General features: G+C 38.4%; 1 protein-coding gene and 1 pseudogene across 1 annotated transcript in view; one reads left to right on the top strand and one right to left on the bottom strand.

Moving 5' to 3' along the window:
• Positions 1-6,590, top strand: part of LOC114235393 (cytochrome b5-like) — a 39,335-nt pseudogene extending 32,745 nt beyond the window's left edge.
• ROBO1 (roundabout guidance receptor 1) overlaps positions 1-20,517 on the bottom strand; it is a 449,233-nt gene that overhangs the window by 249,298 nt on the left and 179,418 nt on the right. The gene's annotated exons all lie outside the window — the stretch shown is intronic.

Raw genomic sequence — 20,517 nt, 5'->3', positions numbered from 1 at the left:
CATACATACACATATATATTTGATCCAACATTCTTGTTTTATATACCCGAACTCTCCAAAAGCTCTTTGATGTCCCATTATTTAGCTATACTTGTACAAAAAAGAGCATTTTAGCATCACCCAGGACAAATAGGTACTAAGGAAACATGTCTCAGAGAAAGCATTTTTTCAATAATAACCTATTTCTCCAAAAGATTTAATAAAAGCTATGTCATGATCTGGAAAAAAATGAAACAATATAAAATGAAAGCTAACTTTCATTCATTTTTATAGACAGGTCTGTAGCAAAAAGTAATTTCAGAAACTAAAGTTCAACAGGAAATCTCTTTGCAGGGAATAAATATATAGTTAGCAGAGTAATTATCAGGTAATAGTTATTATAATAAATTACACCCTCAATAAACTTAATGAAAGAATATGAAACATGTTGAATGAAACACTGAATGATTCCACATTTATTTCATTAAACTGCATTTAACTTATTTATAAACCAGAGTATGTAGAGTTTATCTACATGTGTGCATGGCAAATAGCACCAAGAAGACTATATGAGCTTCAAATAGCACCAAGAAGACTATATGAGCTTCTTGGCACATAGCACCAAGAAGACTCTATGAGCTTCACTGAAATCTCTTTATGCTAATACCAGTACTTTGAGAAACTGTGATCATTCCATTTAGATGCATTGTACTTGTTTAAATTGCTGTGTTTGCGTTCCCTTCCCATTGCTTAGTGAACATTTTAAAGTTCACTTTGTCCCCCACTCAGCTACTAAGAAGGAAAGGCTTGTCTGACATGCTTTACTAGGAAAGTTAAAGTGAATTTAGCTAGGATCAAACTAAACTCAGGCCTTCTCCTCAATCCTTTCCTCCTAAGAGATTTTTGGACTTAATAAGGATTTTTTGACCTTTAGCTTTTTACAGTTTTTTTCCCCCCCCCACCTTCTTTTTCTGGATTATCCAACTGTTTAATATATTCCCACAGACCCTCTTGGCCTTTCAAAGTTTAAAGGGCTTTCAGAAAAGAAGTTTGTGATACACCATAATTTTACAGGAACAAATAAAAGGTCAAAGGACCCGAGCCCAGAGATGACAAGATAGTTTACTGGCAAATCAATACCAGGCTTTGTGTTAACCGTGAGGAAAGATTTATGAGCAAAGGGCAAATCGTTTAGAGGGGTCAGGGAAACCTTGTGCTTGGGCAAGAGTGTCCTCTTTGCTCTTTTCTCTCCCACGAAAATCCGCCCGGCTTGTATCACAATTCTCAGTATAAGTATCGCAAAATACGAATTTGAAGTAAGACTCTAATATTTAAAGTATTTTAAAAGGAAGATTTTCCCATGTATTTTGAAGTAATTCAAGAAAACATACACTCAGTGAATAATATGAAAGTTAGGGTGGTCTCATGGTTTAATAATTAATGAATCCAGCTTCCATGTGGGTATGGGCAATGTCTTAAAATTCCTCCAAACCAGTCTCTGGAAAACGGAGGGTGCAGGGTTAAGTGCACCACCAAATAAGAGTGTGTACTTTTTTTTTTTTTTGACACTTTTACAGATGTCCCATACTTCCTCCCTTTGCCCACCTCCACCCAGACCACCCCTCACCACCACCTTCACCACACTGTTGTCTGTGTCCATGAGCTATGCAGATATGCATAAATGTTCTTTGTCTAATCTCTTCCTCAATGCTGTTTTAAACTATATATCTGCAGGTAAAGTAATTCTGTTAAAATAAAATAATACTTGATTAAACATAAGTTATACTTGGAAGAGGTTTGAACAGAAAAATTGGGCAAATTGGATTTGGTTAGAATTCTGAAACTCTACCTAAGGACTTATTTCAAAATAATTTTGTAGTATATATGCATACTTGCACTGTCTAAATGGTAACCACTAACTATGAGAATTAACTACTACAAATTAAAATGTACTGTAAGTATAAAATTCACATGGATTGTGAAAACTTATTGTGGAAAAATAATGTAGATCTCATTAATAATTTTTATATTAATTATACCTTAAAATGTTAGTATTTTTGGATATTGAGGTAAATAAAATATATTAATGATATTCATTTCACCTTTCTCTTGATTTTAATGTGGCTACTATAAAACTTAAAATTACATGTGGCTCACGTACCTTACATTATATTTTCATTGTCCTTTATGTGTGTATCCTTCAGTATGTGTAATATATGTGCATGGGTAGGTACATATACAAATATACAAATATATATATTTCTAAAGAAAAAAAGTGTTTATTGGAAAGGAATTGACTACATGATAGAAAATACTTCCATGAAGCATGCAGAATTTTTTTAAAGAAGGCCACTCTAAATACTACACAAACAAATGCTGGCTTTGAATGGCACAGGTTCAAGACTAGGTCACTAGAAGCTACGCATAATGCCCACGATGTCAGGGGAGCCTCCAGGGGGGAAAGTGATAGCATGTCTACATGGTTTAATCCCCCGGTAGCACAGGCAGTCGCTCGGGAAGACTGCAATAAGCTGCCTTTCCAGATAAGGTAATACAAGTGATTAAGAAGAAAAGCTTTAAAATCCATGCAGTAAATCACTAAAAAAAACCAAAAAAAAAAAAAAAAAAACACAATGTGTTCAGAATTGTTAAGGCGAGTAAATTATTTTTCCTGGGCTGCCGATAGTGTGCTCTACATGGCTGGTTTGTAAAGGTGGCCCTTGGAGACTCTGAAATATTGGAATTGGGCTTATTTTTATATAACATCAGCTAGGCTTTTAAATTAGTCCCAAAGATTTCTTTTCCTCTACCAACACCCGAGGATGAGGCTTCTTCCTGCCACTAAACACTGGGGAGACTGTAAGAAAGATATAAATGTAAAATCTAATTTGTAATCTTGTTTGTGATTGCAAACAAGCTGCATCAAGGAGTCCTCTTTAGTTAAGTCACCACAAAGTCAGAACAAGTGAGGTTTGGAGTGACAACTGCCTCCGTGAAGGAGGTCTACACAGATCTGAAAACTAAAAGCTTTTCTTCTTGTCCAGACTTGGAGGGAGGTACATGTCAAATTTCACTATAATGACCTTTAATTGAATAGCTCATCGGTCATGTTTATTGCCTTGATGATTTAATATAACAAATTATTATGAAAAGGCATGTAAATTTGATCCTGCCCACCCCCAAGTAAACCAAGTCCAGTCTGAAATGTGAAAGTAGCCAATGCCATTTTCATTTTGATAATGGCATCTTTTTGCATGATCTTTCAGATAAGAAAAAAGTCTTTAAACCTATAGAAAATGGTGTTTTATAAACAGAATTTTGGAAAATATAATATTTTATTCATAGATTCCACAACTATGAGATCATTTTAAAGATTCCAATTCTTGACTTTTGTTCCTTTTTTTTTTTAAATTGGTCTATCTAGACAAGCCTACACTATGCTCATAGCGTGGTTAAATACCATGCATTGACTCCTGACATTATGCTGTTATTACCTTAAAATGGAAACATTCATTTAAAAGTATATAAGTGGTGTACTTTTAAAGAACCTTTCTGTGGTTTTCCAAAAGCATTCCAAAGAGGTTACTTACACTGCTTTGAAACTGGTTTGAGTTATGGGAAGGCCATAGCCTCAGCCCAGCAGCTGAGACAGCAAAGGAGATGAAAGTTTTTAGCTTGAGATCCAAGGGGAAACACAGCTGCTACAGCTGGCCTGCTCAGATCTCCACACTTAGTACAGTGATGGAGAAGGCGATAATGCTGGTCTCGGCTTGAAAAGTGCATTAATAAAAACAATCCTCAAACAGAACAGGAAAATCGATTAATCAAATCTAGGCTCCAGGCTGAAAAATGAAATGATTAAGAAAAAAGAGAGAGAGAGAGAGAAGGGGAAATCCTCTTAGATTTTTAGAGATATCCCTCTTGAGACATTATCTTGACTAAAAGACATCACAGAGGATGGAATATAACTTCTTAAGAAACCAAGTTTTACCTTGGACAGGTACTTCTAAAGAGTTTCAAATTACTTTAATAGAAAATTGCAGTTTGGCAAATGTGTATCTTCCATAACAGGTGCCAGAAATGTCTCAGGCTATAGTGTGTTTCCTTTTAATAGTTATGCTGCAGAACTCACGTGTCAAGCTGGTAGATCTTAGAGATGAATTGTGTCAACATGTGGAGTACCTGAAGCTGTACCTCAAAATAATTGTCCCAGGAGGACAGACATGCTTCCATGGAGCTGTCAGAGAAGCTACGGCAAAATATCTAGATAGGGCACTTTTCCAAAATAATTATAAATATCAGAAAAAAAAAATGTAAGATTCCTCTTCTCATATTAATAACACCTTCCACCCAAGGACTTCAAAGCTCTAAATAGTCATTATCTTATTAACCTTAACAACCCAGTTAGGCAAGCAAAAGTGGTATTATTATACTCATTATTACACCTATTTTAAAGATAAGGGCCCTGGCTTGGTAAGGGCATGAAACTTCTCTAAGGCCACACACTAACTTAAAGAGGAAAATAAAGTTAGGCCAGCTTATTTTGGTCTAGAAGTTCTTCACTGTTCATTAGCAGTGAATTTTGATTTCAAGTAAAAACAAAGTTAATTAAATGCATTACACTTTATTTGTATATATATAATTGTTTTATTTGTGTTACAACAATATATTTGGGAAAAAAGGGCAACCTGAAAAACAGATTATAAAAATTACCAGACAATTAAGCAGCCTTCTGATTTTTTTTTCATTTTTATTTGTCAAAAAAACCACAATTGTGCATTTTGAATACTAAGAACCTTGTTAGTTTTCTGCAAATGAACTATAGCACCATGGAGGACATAAGAAATATGATTTTGTGTTTTCTCAACAGTCAAATAAATGTGTGAGTCTAACTGGCCTATTAGCAGTTTTAAATGAAAAGGAGAGATTTATTTATTTCATTTCTTTATTCCAACTATAAACATACACAATTTTAAAGAGTTATCACATAATGTCAGCAGAAAATATTTCCATTCAATCAATCATTCATTCACCTACATTTGTTCTAGGTCCTGAGGATAAAGCAGTGAACAAAGATGATGGGGTCCTTGCCCTCATGGTGATGAGTGCTAAGTAGAAAAACTGAAGCAGGGTTAAGGTTTCAGAGTATAGGGTAGCAGTGTGGGTTGCTCTGTTATACAGATAATCAGGGAAGTCTGTCTTTCATGAACTTGGGCAGAACAGACTAAAAGGAAATATGAGAGTTAACCAAATGGGCCTCTGGACAGAACTGTCCAGGCCGAAGATGTCCTGAGAGCCTGGAGAAAAGAGCTTTGCACGAAAATCAAGGTTCGAGGGAGACTAGGAAAAATGTCAGGTGTATAGTCCTTGTGGAGACCTTGACTTTAACACAGAGTGACTGAAAATCTCCAAGAGTCTAGAGCAGAACATGAAGTGGGCTCTGTTTTAAACGGATCACTCTAGCTGCCTTGAGAAGAAGTGGGGGTGTGGGAATTGAGAAGTGGAATCAGGAGCCCACTCAGATGGTGGCTGCAAAGTTCAGGTAAAGACAACAGTGGCTCAGTCAGCCATCGTCATGGTGATGGTAAAACAGGACGCAGGTGAAGGTGGGGATGACAAGATTTGTTGCTGGACTAGATGGGGTGTACAAAAGGAAGAGAGAAGTCAAGGATGACTTTATGGCACATTACTTGAGAAATTAGAAGGTGGAATTTCTTTTTACTGAGCTGGGAAGGCTGGGAGTGAGGCAGTCTTCAGGTGTTTGTTTTGGACAAAGTAAGCTGAGTGTCTTTTAGATCTTCCAGAACAAGGGTTGAGTCAGCAGTTCAGTGGGGTTCAGGGCAGCAATGCTTTACAATTATAGAGCTTTAAGAGATCGTAACCAACTCCCTTCACTTACTTGTAAGAATGCATAGGCAATGTTCCCACAAACACATGTTCATTAGAAGCTTTGGCAGAAACCAAGGTCTCCTGAATCCCAGTTTATCCCTTACATCAGTATATCATGTTATATTAAAACTATACGTGGAAAATGGTCCATTTTTAAAGGACATTTACCTTCTGTGGCACTTAGTTGCCCTACCCCAGGCACTGGACCAGACACAGAGAATGTAGGGGCCATGGCTCATTGAGAGGCACTGTGACCCCGCCACCCTCACCCCCGGCTGGGTTGGTGTCTGCAAAGCCTGAAGCTCACTGCCTTCAGAAAGGGCTGAGCCTTCAGCCATGGCCATCAAGTACTACACTCTAGAATAGCTCCAGAAGTACAACCACAGCAAGGGCACCTGGCTGATCCTGCACCACAAGATGCACAATTTGACCAGATTTTTGGAGGAGTTTCCTGGTGGAAAAGAAGTCTTACTGAAACAAGCTGAAGGTGATGCTACTGAGAACTTTGAGGATGTCAGGCACTCGACAGATGCTAGAGGATTATCCAAAACATATATCATTGGGCAGCCACACCTAGATGACAGATCAAAGATAACCAAGCCTTTGGAAACTCGTATTACTACCGTTGACTCTAATCCCAGCTGGTGGACCTACTGGGTGATCCCAGCCATCTCAGCACTGGCTTGGCCCTGATGTGTTGCCTCTATACGGCAGACAATTAACACATGCTCGAAGCCAATGAAAGAAAAGACTACTTTGATCAGGAAGAAAGAGTCCAGTGTTAAGTACTTTGACAGCCAGAAACCTTCACCTGTAATTTTAATATACCTGTTTCCCTTTCTACCTATGTTAGGAACAAAACAAACCAAAAAGAACTGTTTTGTTCTCCCTACTCTTGAACTTGCTCAGTGTTCCTTTTTATTCATCGACTTTATTTCAATGTTCCATGACTACATACTTTATTTACTGTAGGCGTTATCTTTTAAAAACACATCTGGCTTTTCAAATATCTATATATATATATATAAAAGGCTAAGTGACCCTCGGACCGTCCCACCATCCGACTGGCCAGTACATATGAAGCGCACTAACCACCAGGGGGCAGACGCTCAACACAGGAGCTGCTGAGCTGCAGTGACTTGGCAGTGGCGGTTCTCTGGGGTGATGCACCCTGAAACCAGAGAGGAGGGAGCCCGATTCCTCGCAGGGCCAAGTGATTCCACCGTTGGCCATGGGTATGTTGTTGCTGGGGCACTGTTGGCCCCGAATCTGGTTTCCTTTCAGTGTGCACAAATCCATGCATCAGGTCACTAGTATAATAACAACTAGCGTTCCCGTTGCAGGAAAAATCCTGCAATAGGATTTCCTGCTGCACTCTACCCCGCCTCCGCTCCTCCCTTGTTGCCCGCCCCGCCTTCTCCTCCAGCCCGCCTGCGTTTCCCTTCGCCCCCGGCCCCGCCTCCGCTCCGCCCTTGTCGCCCGCCCCGCCTTCTCCGCCAACCCGCCTGCGTTTCCCTTGGCCCCCAGCCCTGACTTCGCTCCTCTCTTCTCCTCCCCCCTGGCTTGCTTGCTTCTTCGAAGCTTTACTCCCTTCTGCAGCTCTTGGCTTCTTTCAATGCTGTCTTGATATGCAAATTAGCCTCCATCTTTGTTGGGATAATTTGCATACTCATCCTGATTGGTTGGTGGGTGTGGCTTGGCTGGTGGGCGTGGCTTATGTGTAGCGAAGGTGCGGTCAATTTGCATATTTGTCTATTATTAGATTAGATAATAATAATAATAATAATAACAACAACAATAAAGCACCTTCAAGGACGGACTGCACTTCAAATCTTTGACCTAGTGGAAGTTATTTTATTTAACTCTCTTTTGAGAGTGTTCAAAGCAAAAGTTAGTATCTTTTGGATGGTTTGGAGTTATTATCAGAATACCAACAAATACATGAAGTAGAAAATCAATATACCAGAGTATTACTTATGTATAATTTCAAAAATAATTTAAATCTCTCATAAAATCTTCTTTTTGAGCCAATATCAGTGTACTTTCATGAGCAGGTACATAAGTTGTAAGAGAAAAAGGACTTGAGGGGAGGTTCAAAGCACCCTTCTATGAGTAACACCTACACTTTATTATTTAATTCCTGGTTTACAAATACCTTTAAGACAGATGAGCCTTACAGATCTTTAAGTAGGCCCTTCATGTTCTTGTTTTCAATCACTCTCATATATCATCATACACCTACAAACAGATACACCACACACACACACTCACACAGATTTTAATTTCCTTTTTGAGAAATATTGAGCATCGACTTTGTCTGAAAAATTATATTTTCAAATATGGGTTAATAAGCTTTATTTCAAAGTATGACAATATATTTTTAAAACAGAAGTTTCAATATCAATCTATACTTTAATATGTATTAGTAAATTTTAATGTTAAATGTGAAACCAGATACGTTTAATGAGAAAAGAATGAAGTGGTATGAAGCAGTCAGACTGAAGGTAATGGCTATAACACAAGAAAAAAGTAAAATATAAGAGCTCATTCTTTCTTAACTCTTGCTGCTGCACAGGACTTCAAGTCATAAGAATATTGAAGCAAACATGTGATACAGAACAAAACAAAATCTTTCTGGATTTAGGGAACCAAGAGGGTGTCAGGAAGTCCTATGTGGAGAAGGGCAATGAGAAGAACAATGCAAGCAATGAGCAAACAGCAGGAAAGGAAGATATAAGCAATGATGGCAGCACAGCACAGAGGTTTCAGGCACAAGTGCTGTTTCTTGGGATTGGGCAGTAAATTATATCTGTTGTTTCCTCCGCGTAGCTCTTTCTTTTTGTCCTCCTTATTGTTCCATATAAACTTTTAGATACAGAATACAATTGCAAAAGATTCTAAAAGCTTAACATAGAATGTGTCTGTCTCTTCAATGTCCATGTCTGGCCTGGAAAACAGCTCACTGTGGGATAACAAATTGTACTACCATTTACTCTTTCATATACATACTAGAGGCCTAGTGAACAGATAGGGTCCCTACAGGTGATCAGGGCCAATCAGGGCCTTCTGGCTTCCGGCTTCCAGCTGCCGGCTGTGGCCTCCCTTCCTTGGCTGCAGGCTGCCGGCAGGGGCTTTCCTTCATTCTGTGCCATCCCCTGGTGTTAAGCGCACGTGATAGCGAGCAATCGAACTCTCGGTCTCCAGGTCGCACTCCCGAAGGGACAATTTACATATTAGGCTTTTATACATATATAGATTTCAAATTATTTTAAATTTGGTTTTTTTTAAATGCATGTCAGATAGATTAATTATGATATCATCAAGAAAAATCTAATGGCCGTTTGTTCTAGAAATAAGGACTGGAATTTGGGTAAGGCAGGGACCTTAAGGTCTCCTGATCACAAACTGCACATCTGTATTATAAACCAGGATTGATCAATCCTCAACAATGGAAAATATGAAAGCTACAAAAAGTTAATAGAATTATTTACGAAGAAAATATAACATTTTTAAGAAGGTAAGGCAGCCTTGTTGAGATTTCAAATGAAGAGTTAACTCACTTCATTTACTCCACAATAATGCATAGACCATCAACCAACACACTGATTTTTTAATTAAAAAATACTAAATATTTAGTAATTTTTATCATAATATACTGCATATATTTTAAGCCACAATTATAAGGTGCTTATGCTATGTATCAATAAGGTTATAAATAATAATCTCTCCATATAATATAAATTTATACAACACATTAAACAATGTGTATAGTTTCCCAGAAATTTTAACCATGTTTTAATTTAGAATTAGTTCCTAGGAAATGAAACATAACTTCTAGTATGCATTCATTTTTAATGGTTTCTATCAATCCCTAAAGCCATTTAAGAATCTCATTTAGCATTATAGGACATTTATAATTAACCATAGCAATTTAATATGTGTTAAGTAGAAGTGCAAAAATGATTTGTGGGAAGGAGTACTTTAAACCTCTGAAATATATCTGATGCCAATTAAGCAAGAATCTTTATAATTATAACATTTGTCTTCAGTATGATAATGTCAGTTCTACTTTCTGGAATATGACAAATCTTATTAAATAATATTTTTAGTGACTACCAATTCAGATAAAATTAAAGTGTCATGAAACAAAAATTAGGGGTAAAGTGTGGTTGGCATTGTGATTTTATTCTTCCTTATTGTAACTTTTTATTAAAAATACCAATGCTTGCCCATTGTACACTTCTTTGTCATCACTATTCTATGCCCTGCTATTTTAAGAATGAGAAGGAAAATGTCTACAAATGAGACAAGGGAATTAGGCCAGGATCAAATCACAAAAGTTATGGATAATAGGCTAAGAAATTTTGATTTTACCATGAAGGCAATAAGGACCCTTTGAAATTTTTTTTTAGGAAGGAAATGAGAAGATTGTATTTGCGTATCAAATATATATTTTATAGTGGTAATGTGGAAAGCAATTTAAAAAGGATGGGTGAATATAAGCAAAGGCACAGTTAAGAAATGACAAGTAGTGATGGATTGTGAGGTATTGGGTCAATAGATTCTATTCATGATGTCCACTGAGTGGGAACAGGATAGGAAAGAAGAAGGGGAGATAAAAAAATAAATAAAATAAAAAACAAACAAAAAAAACCACTTAGCCAACTGTATTCATACAAGAAAAGAAGAAAAAGAAACAAGATTTGAAGGAATAATAAATTCAATTTCAGAAACATTTTTGCACTGATTGTAGAATGTTCAAGTGAAGATGATAGTAAGCATTTGGCATGTTTGAATCTGCACTTTAGAAGGGTGTGCTGGGAATGATCAGGTACATGACTGGTTGGAAGAGCTGGGAAGGGGAGAGAAGCAGAATGGAAAGGAAAGAGTAGAAGGGAAATGACAGGAGGAAAGGAGTGGAAAGGGAGGAGAGGGAGTAAGTTAAGCAAAAGTTGCACTCACTGAAAACAAGGAAAGTAGGGAACATCACATACACACCCACATACAAACATACACACACATATACACTGAGTGGCCAGATTATTATGATCTCTGAATGCATAATAATCTGGCCACTCAGTGTATATCCTATATAATAAAAGGCTAATATGCAAATTGTCCCCTCGACCAGGAGTTCGACCAGCAGGCAAGGTGGCCAACCGCCCATGTCCCTTCCCCCTGGCCAGGCTGGCCGGACCCCACCCATGCACGAATTCATGAAGAGATCATAATAATCTGGCCACTCAGTATATATAGTATGTGTGTAAATTATGTGGATATATGTGTATATATATGTATGTATGTATAAATATACATCTATACTTATAATAGGGTAATATGCAAATTAGTTGGGACACTGTCACATAATGACCAATCAGCAGGAGGGTGGGGCAGCAAGCTACAAGCTGCGGAGAGCTACAGGAGGGTGGGGCAGAGAGCTACGAGCCACAGAGAGCTACAGGAGGGCAGGGCAGCTGGCAGAGAGCTACAGGAGGCCGGGGCAGTGAACTATATGCAGAGGAGAACTGCATGTGGTGGTGGGTGGGGCGGCCAGCTGAGGCAAGTGGCAGCAAGCTACTCATGCCGTGCGCAGGGCCACTAGTATATATATATATATATATATATATATATATATATATATATAATCCCTTTCATATTACATATCAATATAACATATATAATATCATTGTCATGATTAATTTTATATATCAATGTGGCTAGGCAATGGTGCATAGTTGTTTAGTAAAACAGCAATCTAGATGTTACTATACATATATTTTTAGATGTGATTAACATTTAAATTATTACACTTTAAGCAGAATTCTATCCCTAGTATGTATGGGCCTCATCCAATCAGTAGAACAATTTAAGAGAAAGGCTAAGAAGCGCAGGTGAACAGCATGTGCCTGCACACACACACACACACACACACACACACACACACACACACAGCAAGAAGGAATTCTGCCTCCAGACTGTTTTGGACTCAAGACTAAAATATCAACTCTTCCATGGGCCTCCAGCCTGTGGGCATGTCTTATAGATTTTGAGAACTACCAGCCACAATAATCATGTCAGCTAATTCCTTTAAATAATTATTTCTCAATAATATTCTTGTCTAAATATATATATATATATCTAAATATATATATATCCTATTAATATACATCCTATTAATTCTTTTTCTCTGGAGGGATGGGATGCCACTAATATAATCACTTCATAGTCATGGAATACATTTGTGTGTTACAATATCTATAAGCCAAATGAGAAGAGTGGCTCTCTATATGCAGCAGGATTATAGATGAATTCCACTTTCTTCTTTATTCTTTTCTGTATTCTATGAGTTTTCTTGGAAGAGCATACATCAGTTTTACTTTTATAACCAGATATAAGCAATGAATTCTCTTAACTAAAAATAAAAATTAGAAATGCACTTTACAACTCTAAATAAATATTTTAAGGCAACTATTAAAATGTTTCCAAGGTTGTATACATGTTGGAAATGGCTTGTTTAATAAAAATACAATGAAGGTTATAGAATCTTTTCTCATATTTCAACTAACTTCTATAGTTCGACAAAATATTAAATTTTTAAATGTCTTTGTCAAATGGAAGGGATATTTTCCAGGGCACCAACATCTGTTTAGTCTGATAAAATGATATAGCATATCTAAAAAAGAAGGTTTTAATTAGAAAGAATGGAAAATGATCAGCAAAAGAACAGACAAAAAGAGGGCCATAAAACAGAAGATTGTTTGGGATTAAACATTTAACCGCTGTCCATTGAGCATGTTGCCAATACACAAAACTATGACTTATCCAGTCCAGGGAATACATAGAGCACCACGTGTGAAGATGATATCCTTAGGTTTATTAAGCCTGATGTCACTAAACCTTTGAGTCAGACCTTGAACACTTACTCTGATTTCATGCTCACCCAGCAGCACCTCAAAGTGAATATGTCTTGAAAATATGATCATTGAGTGAATATTTGGTGTTTGAAGCAAGTAAGTGTCCAAGTTAGCATTCTGGTTTATGTCTCCCTGAGCTTGACTAATGTAAGTCTACTCTGAGAGATAGGTCTGCCCTTGGAGTACTGAAAAACCAAGTTTCCGAGCCTGCCCTCTCAGGTAGAACCTGGGCAACCATAAATTCACCAAGCCAAATTTGCTAATGCAGCCATGTGAGAGAATTGCTTGGGTAGCTAATTTGCCTTAAATAAGTGGCATGCCTCTGCATTGCCAGGTAATGTGAGTTTTTTCATTAATGTTTTACACCATAATTACTCAAAGTATATGGTACTTGAAAGTTAAAATGGCTCAGATAACTATGCTTTCCATATTATGTCTATAACAGGCATCCTCAAACTACGGCCCTCGGGCCACATGCAGGTGTTTTTGCCGTTTTGTTTTTTTTTACTTCAAAATAAGATATGTGCAGTGTGCATAGGAATTTGTTCATAGTTTTTTTTTTTAAACTATAGTCCGGCCCTCCAACGGTCTGAGGGACAGTGAACTGGCCCCCTGTTTAAAAAGTTTGAGGACCCCTGGTCTATAATATTCTCTTCTCTGGCTTCAGGCAGTATCATTGCTATTACAACTAGCATTACTTTAAGCTAAACTTTTAAAACTAGGCCATTGACAAGAGTACAATAAGGAAGAAAAGTATATATACATGCATATTTTTTAATTGATTTCAGAGAAGAAGGGAGAGGGAGAGAGAGATAGAAACATCAATGATTAGAGAGAGTCATTGACTGGCTGCCTCGTGCATGCACCACTGGGGATTAACCCCTCAACCTAGACCTGTGCCCCAGACCAGAATCGAACCCAGAACCCTTCAGTCTGCAGGCAGATGCTCTATCCACTGAGCTCAAACCAGCTAGGGCAAAGAAAAGTGTATCTTAAATATCATTAAGGAGAACAAAAATTTCTATTTAAATAAACATCCTAATATGAACAAAGAACTACTGCAAAAGAAATTCAAAGTATCACAAAATGCTCACCCATTCCATATAAAATGATGAGAATGTAGCAGAATCCTTGTTTTCCCTTTTTAAATACTAAGGGAAATGAAACTTAGAAACTTCACCCAGATCAAAAATTATTTTACATGTTGTTTTTATTATTTCAAGAAGGCAAAACATTTAACAGTTAAAGTCTAGCTAGTTCCCAAGGAATATTCAGAAATGATTCACTACCAGAACTTTTTTTTTTTTTATTTCATGGGTAGCAAATTACATTCTAAGAGGAAGATCTATTTTCTAAGCAATCCATATAATGGTTGGAATTCCTCTATGGTTTTGAACTTAGAAATGGGTTTTGAACAGGAACTATGGATTGCCATTTCCAGAAATTATTGTAAATGTTTTATATGAAAAACAAAAACTTTACCTAAACTTGAGAAGTATATTTAACCAACATTAAATATCATACCCTAGCAAAAAAAACAGTATAAAACAATCCAGGGGAAAAGGCCAAGAACAAACACATAAACAAAGTGAATAAACATGTCACCAGGAGACTATAGAAGCCATCTAAAGCCAAATAACTTTCCTATGCTTATTACAAGGATGTCATCTTGGGAGATAAAATATAGTATCATAAATATAAAGGTCACTGAATTTTTCAAGGTAATCCAAACATTGTAAGGGCATGCAATTAATTCTCCCAACAGTTAGTGTACACCCAATGATTGCAAGAGCCCCAGCTATGTCTCATAAAGTTTATATCTTACCTATGTGCCCTGACCTTTAGGTGTAGGCCAGCTTAATAAAAGTAAACTAAATTATCCAATCTCCTTTGATATATTTTATGTTTAGTGCACACTGGAAAATTAGCATTTAATTTGTTTTTAAAAATTACATTTCATACAATTAAATGAATACTTTGCACTTAATCAAAATATATATTTTACATTTTGGGTCATCAGTGGAACCTATAAAAGGTGACAGACATTTGAAAATTATCACCATAGTTTTCTCTAGTTCTAAAGAGTCACTTCTAAATTCAACCTTTGATTTTTTTTTTAATCCCATCTGAAATTATGCTTTTGACTTTTTCAAACAATGATTACAACATTAACTAAAGGCTAATTAAAATTGAAAGTGAAATTTTAAACAATTGTATTCATACCTGTGATACCACTGTAATTAAACTAGTTATTAATAACATGAAAGGAGCAAAGGAGAGGCTAAATATTATAGGCATATGTCATTTGGGCAGCTTCACTAGGAAGCTAACGCTATGCACTCCCCATGGAGCCACAGGTATAGTTCCCACAGATTGCTGAGGGAAAGGGCTGGGCAGGGAGAAGAACAGACACATGTAAAGTTGGGGTGACATAGGGAAGGTGCTTTCTGTCAGTCACACCTGGGAACAGGTCATTGGCCAGAATGGGCACGATCACTGCAAGGTGTGAAACTTGGGATATTTAATCCCCTGAACAAAAGAATTCACTTTCTTATTGCTCTTGTGCTCTTGGGACTCTTGTTGCTCGGGCACACTCTCCTGTATTTGCCCACATGGCCCAGGGATCCCCCCTCATAATGGACTAATGGACTGCTGCTAGCCTCATGCTGACCTGGTTCCAACTCAGAAAGGAAACTCTGGTCACTGGCTCTGCTTTTAGCTCTGCTGAAACCCCAGCTACACTTCTTCTGTGACTGGAATGGGACTTTGGAAACCCAGAGATGTAATTCCTTGCAAATAAAAATCACTCATCCTTCTGTGTGAGTCTCAAAAAAAAATTTTTTTTCTCAAGATATATATAGTCAGGACCCAACCCCTGCACTCAGTGCGGCGGGAAGAGGACACAAGCCCACTAATAAGAGCTCGGGTGATAAATATGATTTATGATATATATTCACACAATAGTCATACTTTTAAAATCTGTTTTTCAAGGCCTCAAATAGGTGGTATAATCATTAAGTAACAAATTTGTGGAAATGAATGTGACAAGTACTGAGAATGTACACATAAAAAAGATTGTAGCCGCATAGGCAAGCTCCATGTTTTGTCTATTAGACATGGTAAATAGGATGCTAAGAAAATGTGTTCTGCAACTGTAGTAGGTTACTCAACAGATTTAAAAACTTAAAATTTTGAAAATTTAAATTTTGTAAGTTTTAGGCAATTAACCATAAAAGGTCAACTTAAGAGTTGAACAAGTCCATTGATTCCTGAGAATGACCTGATGTTTTGAAATGGGCCCGTTTCATACAATAGCCCCTGAGAAGTCAGCTCTAGACATTCCTATGAACTTGAAGAGGTTAAGGCAGTGGTTCTCGAAGTGCTGTTTCTGGACTAGGAGCATCAACATCACTTGGGAACATTTTAGAAATGCAAAACCTTAGACCGATCCCAGACCTGTTGAACCAGGAACCTCAGGGGGTGTGGTCAGCAATCTGTTTTATCAAGCCCTTCAGGTGATGCTGTATGCTAAAATTTAGAATAACATGGGAGTTGAGGAAATTTGCATAAGGTTACACATCCCGTAATCAATGAAACTAAGGGGAAACCAAGCAGGTCTGCTCTTTTAAAACCCAAGCTTTAAGCCAGTACCTTACATATGGCCTTCAGTTAAAGGAGACCCTTTCTGTTTCAATTCCATATTTCTTTCTAAACTATGTTACATTAAGTAAAGATAGTGTACTGAACAAAATGGAAGCTTTGATGTTACAGAATCTTACAATGCCTCAAGGTCAGTATTCTGAAAAATGTTCAACTGTCATGTAAAACACAGGAAACATTCCGCATGTATTGCCAAGATTTGAGATTGAAATATTTGACTCCTCCAGCTCCTAGCTGTTGATCTGGCCAGACTAACTCTCCACCCCACTTTTCTCAAGCTACAAACAGGCCTTCATTAAACAGGGAGGAACAGGCTGTTAGGACTGGCACCTGATAAGGATAGGGTGACTTAAAATTTGAAGGAAGAACTGGGAACATTCATCCTCTTGCAGGATACAGGAGAGGAAACCAGGAGCAAGTATATAGGCCCCACACCTCTAAAACAGTTCCCTCCTTCACCACTTCAGTCCCCCTCCCTCACCAGGATTAAAAGCACACTTTTGCTGAACTATGCCATCACCTAAACTGCCACAGATCCGTCCTGACAGTGTGACCAAGTGGTGCGAGTCTGAGTCCCAGTAACTGCAGATCCTTAAGTGGCACCTGGAATTGGCGTGGGTGAGTGACCAAAGCACTTTGATTAAAGGAATCCACAGGTATGGTCCATTCTAAAAGTCAGGTTTCCGACAGCTTAGCTAGTAATGAAGAGGCTAGCAAAGAGTGACCATTATTATCTCAGAACATAGTCTGGGTGCTGCTTTTAAAAATCCCAAACTTTTCCTTTTCCTCAACATGCATGAAGGACTCATTCTTTTAACAACCATCTGTGGAACTCTGGTTCTGTGCCATGCGGGGTTTTAGGTGGGTTATGGAGAGGCAGGGAGACTAGTGACAGACCGCTGAGATAGTGCCGGAGTAGGGAACACACGTCAGGATGGTCCTAGGAGACACAGAGAGCAGCATTAGCTGGAGTCAAAGTGTGTTTGGAAGTAGAGTCTTACTGGTGGATTAAATGGAAAGGCAGAGAGTTTGAAGTGTAGGTTTCAAAAGAAGTACAATTACTGGTGATGATAAGATCTTATATGGAACCAAAAAAATGTAGAAGAAAAAAAGATCATTGCAGATAGGGAGGTCAGGGAACTAAAGGGCCAAGGTGTATAATGGATCATCTGATGTTTAGATCTTCAAGATGGTGACAGACATCAGATTAGAAAACACACACACACACACACACAAAACAAAACAAAAAAAAAATAAAATAAAATAAAATAAATAAGGGGTTAACATTATTACTGCATAAAAGAGAGGAGCTGGGGGGTCTCAGTATATGATAAAAATGAAGGAGGTAGAGTCTCCTTAAATGAACTTCAAAAAATCAGAGATTTTGGAAAAGAGGAAAGAGAAATAATACTTTTGTTACCTCATGATGTGTTGTGAGTGGAAGAATGTGGAGCACCACTTCTTCAAGAACCTAACAATATCCCTAGTCATTCTGGTGTAACTGTGGTTAGACTTTCTCCTGGTTCAGAGAATTCAGTGATGGATTTCTTTCCCTCTAAAGGATCTTTACCAGACACTAAGGGAGATGAACAAAACAAAATAATCCTATCTAATAAAAGGATAATATGCAAATTAATCATCACTCCATCACAAAGATGGTGGCGCCCATAGTCACAAGATGGTGGTGCCCAGTCCTCTCAGCCCTGCTGGAGTCCCCCAGTCCCGGGGGGTGGCCCCTGAGAGCCAGCAGCGAGAGCAGCCTGGCCACAGAGGGCCTCTGGGCAGCGGGCATAGAGCGGCCAGGTCCCGCAGAGAGCTACTGGCACACAGATTCGTGTGCAGAGCTACTAGTAATAATAATAAATGCACAGAAATGAATAAGCTTAACAAAGAGTCTTCAACATAAGTGACTTGAAGCACAGACTGAATTGGCTGGAACCAGGGCCAAGCATTCTGCTCTGATTAATTTCCCTCACCCAGATCCCAAGAGGCTTGCATGCCAGATTGGAAGGCTTCAACTAAGCTCAACTCCAGGTAGCTTTCTAGTCCTTGCCAGGACTTTCCAGGTACTGGCTCTCACGGTGGTCTCTTTGGCTGTCATCTATGTTCGAAGGTCCTCTCTTCCAGCAAATGCTGCCTCTTCCTGGAGGAGGCACTTTCCCACCTAGCCCCAAACTCCTCCTCCAGTTTCTGTCCTTCCCCCAGACTTATCTATATGATAAAAGCCTAAGCAACTGTCACGGCGGAATGACCAGAACGACTGGTCACTATGATGTGCACTGACCACCAGGAGGCAGACACTCAACACAGGAGCTACCCCTGGTGGTCAGTGCACTCCCACAGAGGGAGTGCCGCTCAGCCAGTAGCCGGGCTCATGGCAGCGCTAAGGTGCAAAATGCCTAGTGGTAAGGAGCAGCAAGCAGGCGGGCAGTAAGGAGAGAGGGGTCCTGGACTGTGAGAGGGATGTCCAACTGTAGGCTTGGGCCCAATCCCTGCAGGGAGTGGGCCTAAGCCGGCAGGCGGACATCCCCTGAGGGGTCCCAGACTGTGAGAGGGCACAGGCCGGGCTGAGGGATCCCCCCCACCCCAGTGCACAAATTTTGTGCATCAGGCCTGTAGTTGAGATATAATTGACAAATAAAAACTCTAAGATTTTTAAAGTGTACATCATGATGATTTGATATATGTATATATGATGAAAGGATTTCCCCCATCTAGTTAATGAGCACATCCATCATCTCACATATTTATGTTGTATTTGTGAGAACATTTAGTTTTCTAAGAAAATATCAATTATATAACACAGTGTTATTACCTACAGTCACTATGTTTTCCATTAGATTCTCAGACCTTATTGTCTGGAGGAAACAGAAGGTTGATAAAATGGAACAAACTTTCCTGCTCTGGTTTTGAAGCCCCCAGGTGGAAGCCACCAGTTGCACCTGAACTGCCTTTACCAATTAAACTTCTGCCACCTCCTCCTCATATATGAATTATTCAAGTCTCACCAGGAGATTGTGGGTTTCCTTTTCTTCAGTTTTTTACCAAATGACCTCACCCATTCTTCTGCCCGATCATATTAATGCTGATGAATTTCCAATACATATCTCTGGCCCAAAACTCTACGATTTCCTTCTCAAATTGCATGAGGATATTAAATGTATAAATCCAAACTCATTATCTTCTCACTAAGAAACGCTATTCTTCTTCCCATCTCCTTTATCTGTGGAAAATGACATCAACTTCCTCAGTTTCCAAGGCGAGAAAGTATCATATCTGAACTAAACATTTACCTTTAATCCCTCATTCAATCAGTTTTTCAACCTAATAACTGCATAACTTTTGCCATTTCTGCTACCACTTTCCTGCCTTCTGATTACCCCCTCCCCCTGGCACACACACACACACACACACACACACACAACACACACACAACAACAACTACCTACTAACAGGTCCTCACACTCTGACACATCCTTCCACACTAGGCTTTCATTTTCTAAAACATGACTTTTAGTCTATTACATCCTGCATTCTAAAAGCTTCAATGACTCACTATAGAATAAAGTTCTAACTTCTGACATGGTTATACAAAGTCCCATTTCCATTATAAATGATCATGAATCCTAGGCCTGGGCCACATCCCAGATACAGCATTTCTTTGCTTTTTTTGTCTCGTCATCTCTAAGACAACAACCAACAACAACACAACAACTTTCCCATATGTATCCTTCAGGATATATTTCAAAAGCTGCTGCTGCAGAAACTCTCTCCTTGATCTATTTTCTTTCCATGAAAAACTGTGATTTCTTTTGTGTCCCAAACACAGTTTTGTAGCTCTCTTGAGCCCCTTATATCTAAGTATGAGAACATAGATTTCATTTTCCAACTAGAGTCTAAGTTTCTAAGACATCCTAGGATATTTAATATAAGCTGCTGGACAAGTGAAAGGGGAGAACAGGAAAGGGTTCCCTAAGGCTTTAACATTTTAGAATATTTGGATTTAGAATAACCCAGTGTGGTAGACACAATAGCTCTCCAAAGATAGCCATGACTAATTCCTAGAATCTGTAAA

Source organism: Eptesicus fuscus, chromosome 3 (genome assembly GCF_027574615.1).
Source record: "Eptesicus fuscus isolate TK198812 chromosome 3, DD_ASM_mEF_20220401, whole genome shotgun sequence".
NCBI classification, from domain to species: Eukaryota; Metazoa; Chordata; class Mammalia; order Chiroptera; family Vespertilionidae; genus Eptesicus; species Eptesicus fuscus.
Note: the sequence above shows the minus strand (reverse complement) of the source record. Positions and strands in the feature narration are given on the sequence as shown.